Genomic DNA, 5,432 nt, shown 5'->3' on the forward strand with positions numbered 1-5,432 from the left:
TACTATTGGCTGTCTCCTCCCTGCCACGCTTTTCTGATACACTCACTGTTGCTGTTGTTCCTCAGATTTAAAAAGAAATTACTACAAGCCATTAATTCTTCCTTCAAATCTTCCTTTTAATATGTTACACCCATTCTGGGTTTTTAGATGGAGATAAAAAACCCAGAGCTTGCAAGTCATGTAAAGGTTAGTTCATTCAGCAGAATGTGTAATCAAGCAGACTTATCTATTTCTGTTAATCACTAGATCCTCCTTTAAATGCGCTTGCAGAAAGGTAAGAGCCCTGCTTCAATGATTATTTACACAGGCTGTTTAAGATTTACAGAAAATGTGCTTCTAGACTGGTGCACTTAATCTGAAACAAGGTAGGAAAGATTTACAGTCCTCCTGCAGCTTTGAGGCCTGTACTGCTGTACAATTCATCTACCTCTCTTGACAATCTAGTGGGAGCACTATGGGTTTTATGTCTAGGCCTTATGTATACCTCTGCCACAGCTGGTATTGTTAATTAAACTGTAAACACAACTTATGATAAAAAAAAGGAATGTCTAGTTATAATCAGCACAAACCAGTTTCTCTAATATCTGATTCAGGTGATACTGACTGAGGGGGCGTGTACTGAGCAACAATGCATGTTGTTGTTGTTAGTATTATTGTTTTATTATTATTGTCATTATTGAATAATACACTGCCAAGACAAGAAATATTACCATAGCCAAGATAAAATAGGGGAGAGAGTTTTGCTTTCGCCTTCTAATTAAATCCGAAGCTAAAGGAAAAAACGTCCAATTCGTGACTTCAATTTGATTCCTCTCAGAAATAGCTATTTACAAAGAGCCGTGTTGTCTCCACAGTTATTATTAGGTCCAAATATCTGTCATCGGGAGCCATTTCAAACAAACATGTAAATCAAAGCAAAACATTACATTTATAATTGCTGTTAGCAAGATGCACAAATCACTCATGTACTCAAATACTAACTCTCTTAATTATAGTAATTTATCATCAATTTTAACCAAATGGGTTCAGCTGCATTTCTTCTTCAGTACGAATGCTGATGTAGAAACAGAAAGATTATACAATTTGAGCAAGATAGGACCATGTCAAATAAACTGTCCAACATGACTGCAGGATAATTAAAGTTTAGAATCATGAACTAAAAACAGTGTGACCATTTCTCTCTCTGAATCTCTGGATATGTGGTTAAAAAAATCTAACTATAGAAATCTGTGACATCTTGCTTCATATGAATCACATCATATCACTTTCAATATAAAATTATAAGAGTAGATATATTTGTTGTTGTTGCTTTTATCTGTTTATTTATTTATTTCTATTCAAAGAGAAAGTCCATTGAGTTGGCATCAGTGGGAAATGTGGCCAAATTCTAACTGTGATGTAAGCCCTAAACTCTATTACATGACACAGTGCAAGTGAAGCGTTCAGCTGTCCTAGCAGCTAGAGTCTAGACACACTCAGCCAGTTCACTCAGCAACAGAGCTCCAGCAATTTAAGTATTACGTAGTTTTCTATTTTGTAAAAATAAAATAAAGTAAAATGAGGTATCTTCTAAACACAAACACAACTGGACTACAGTATTTAACAACACCAGATTCTAAAATTGATGGCACTCTGAATGTGTTTTGCTTCTATTGCATTTTTGCTGATATATGCAACAAAACAAATAATTCAGGTTGCATCACTGTTGCTACTCTGGCACTAACATAATAATGGAAATGTTCCCAGTTCCTACCAGACTTCAAGGAGAAAGAAAAGAATATAATAATAAGGGTACCTTACCAACATGTGTGGTAACATGTGATGTGACTGCTTATGCACAAGATTGATTTTTCTAAGCGCAGCCTCTGGCAGTCTGAAGGAATGCAGTATAACTAGGTTAAATATGTATGTGAAGACTAGCAATGGGAACGCGAAGTGTGTGTGTGTGTGTGTGTGTTTGCAACATGAAAAGGATATCTGTTTGCCAAAAATGAAGGACCACATTCGATGAGCTTTAGTGGCAGAGTAGTAATTTTAACACAAACCTTAATATTTCCCTGACTTTAATGTAGTTTAGTTTAACAAAACCAACCATGGTGTTTTGATATACCAGCTCATAAAGACTACAATCCTGCCAAAAGTGTAAAATCAAAAATTGCATTTGTGAGCAGTATTTGTCCATAGGTAGTGGCGCACTGGCCATCAGGTGTACTGGGACAAAATCTGATTAGCTGGTTTACTGCCAAAAAGTCCATAAAGGCCTGCCTGTCCCTTACTGATCCTCTTTATCCACCTGCCGTTTGGGTTGTGTGTGAGAGCATATTGTTTTCTGAATTTCTTTCCCAATACATCCCTGTTTAAAAAGGCTGTGTTGGAAGACCGCAGTTAAAGAATGTGAAATCTGGACAGAAAGGAATATCACAAGTTATTAAAAAGACAGTGATATAAAAAAGTATTTTTGCCTTTTCTAATTTTTTTCATACGTTTCAGATCATCAAACAGTCTTTAATGTTAGACTAATATAAAAAATTAATTATAAAATGCAGATTTGAAAAGATGAATTAATTCACCAAAACTCATCAAAACCTACCTTGACCTATGTGAAAAAGTAATTTAGCCCTAAACCTAATAAGTGGTTTTGCCACTCTTGGTAGCAAGAACTGCAGTCACACTTGCTGCTGTGTCCTGCTGTATAACCCAATTGTACTTGAGCCTTAGGCCATTAACTGATGGGCGGACATACTCCTTCAGGAATTTCTGGTAGAGAACTCAAAGAAGGAATTCATGGTTCTCTCTATTACGGCAAGTCATCCAGGTCCTGAAGCAGCAAAGTAGCCCCAAACCATCACCCTACCACCACCATTTTGACAGTTGATATGATGTTCTTTTTATGAAACGCTGAGTTTTATGTTAGCAGTAGCAGGCTGCAAACACTGTTCCAGATTTTCTCCATTTGTGGACAGTTGCTAGTCATAAAGCCTTAGAAGTGGCTTAGTAACTCTTTTCAAAGTGATAGATATAAATGACTTTGATTGTTGTATGGTATGTTGCTTTTTGGGCTCTTTTAGACTACTTCACATTGTCTGAAACTGATTTCTTGATTTAACATGTCTGGTTGTGTGTGACTAGTAAAATTTAACTCAGCTTTCCAAAAAAAGAGGTTAAACACTTTTAACTACATAATTACACATAGGACCAAATAGGTTTGGCTAACCCTTTTCCTGTAATAAAATCATCATTAAAAAGTTCAGTTTATATTTACTTGAGTTATCCCTTTCTAATGTTAAAATTTGTTTGATGATCCAAAACATTTCAGTGTAACAAATATGCAAAAATAAGACATCAGGAAGGGGTAAATACTATTTCAGAGCACTCTAAAGTCTTGGATTGGATTAATTAAACTCTGTGCTGTTCATTGATCTTTTATATGAAATGGCTGGATGACTGTTGTGATATTTTACTACTACTTTAAAAATGGAACCATTTCAAGAGCTTTAGTTTTTCATTTAGCAAGGCCACACTGAAAGCTACTCTTTGACAGAATCTTGATGGTGCATCACTCCTTGAGACTATAATATCAACCAATGAATTATTAAACGTTAAGTGATAAAATTTGAATGGCCTAGACAGGGTGGCCATTACACATTTTTCCAGGGTTATCCCTCTGTACAGGTCAACAAAAAGCACTTATTCTGGGAGCACTGCAATGCAAAGGTTATAGAAGCCATCCTTGGCCAAATCTCACAAATGTATACAATCACTTAAAATGCACTTGCCTCTATTTTATTTATTATACTAGGCAGCATAAAGATTACATCGAAATGCTAATTACCCACTGTGACTGATCTGATGAGGAAATTTCAGTATTGAAAATAAGGGGTGGTTTTAAACTTCAGTGCTACTCAAGGAAAGCAGCATCAGAAATGTAAATCCTAAACTGCTATGCACCAGCAAAAAGCTGCTGTAGCCCTGTCTGAACGTCTCTGTTTGTTCTGCAGTGCAATCTGTCCCACCAGCTGTAGAGAAGCCAGGATAAAAATGCCTTAGTTGAGGATGATGAAAGATTTGTCCTAATATTGGGAGAAAACAGAAAGCCAGTTGTCAGATTCTCAGTGGAATTCATGACACTGATCAGCGCATGTGTAACTAATCACATGTATGTTACTGCTTTGTCTTTTCAATGCTGACTGAGACTTCAGCTGTTTGAAAGGAGATGCACTGATAACAGTCATATTGTATAATTTACTTAATGTAACCAAGGGAGGGATGGATAGATGGATAGATGTATAGATAAGAGATGGATGGAGAGATGGAGAGATAGATGGATGGAGAGAGAGAGAGATAGATAGATAGATAGATAGATAGATAAAATGCAATATGCCATGGTTATAGTGCTGCAGCCTCACAGCAAAGGTGCCTCTGCAAAATAAAGCAACATATCAGACAAGTTTGAGTTATTGGAACGATTTAAAAACCCACAAGCTGGAAAGGAAGTGACGTTTCACTAATTTATAGGAAATTCACCTAGCTTGGAAAGAGTTGATTAATTTATTTTTTAAAAAATGCCAACTGTGAGGCTCATACTAGCTACTGTTCATCATTGATAGAAGAAAAGAAAAACGGCCCAAGGTTCATAGCCACTCTGACAAAGAGCCATAGCTCTGTTGAACCTTGTATGTTCTTTTCCGTGGTAATGATTTTGTTAACTTCTTTACAAAAAAGTTTTACTCATACTCGCAAAGGCATCATCAAGTACAGCAGCTTTATAAACTGCAAATTTTAATTTAAACTCATTCACTCCTATTGATCTCTCTCAGCATCACCATGTCTACAAACCGCATCTGTACAAGACTGTTCAGATAACTCAGATAAATTAATGGTTCATTTTTAAATATGATCAATTTATTTTAGATTATGTCTTGATGCATGCTTAATCATCCAGGAAAGTAAATCTCCAAAAGATGATTCTGTTCATCTGGACATAGTGTTTTGTGGGAGAAACGTCTCGTCACTCATCCAAGTGACTTCTTCAGTCTCAGCTGACTGCAGGTTTCCCCAATCTTATAAACAGTACATTTGCATCATGACTGAAACCAGCACACTGAAGGGACAATGGGCTGGGAGGTCAGTTCCTTAATCTTAATTGTGCAAATTCTCATGACCATTGATCAACAACCACTGACCAAAACCCACTGATCAAAGACCAATGATCAATGGCCATGAGTACCATTCACAGAAAGTTGGGGAATGGCTGCAATCACAGCATTGTAAGATGGTGAAAGATGTACCCTTAGGCCCCCTCCTCGATTCAGAGATGGTCTTTCCCTTTTCACGTAAATGGCCTCTTTGACTCCGCGCTCAAACCAGCGTTCCTCCCTGTCCAGGATGTGTACACCCTCCTCATTGAAAGAGTGTCCACTGGCCTGTAGGTG

The 5,432-nt window shown here is 36.9% G+C and overlaps 1 protein-coding gene across 2 annotated transcripts in view; it reads left to right on the top strand.

Moving 5' to 3' along the window:
• LOC120714478 (astrotactin-2-like) overlaps positions 1–5,432 on the top strand; it is a 285,359-nt gene that overhangs the window by 148,859 nt on the left and 131,068 nt on the right. The window lies entirely within an intron of this gene.

This window comes from Simochromis diagramma, unplaced genomic scaffold (genome assembly GCF_900408965.1).
Source record: "Simochromis diagramma unplaced genomic scaffold, fSimDia1.1 OVJJ01000596.1, whole genome shotgun sequence".
Taxonomy (NCBI): domain Eukaryota; kingdom Metazoa; phylum Chordata; class Actinopteri; order Cichliformes; family Cichlidae; genus Simochromis; species Simochromis diagramma.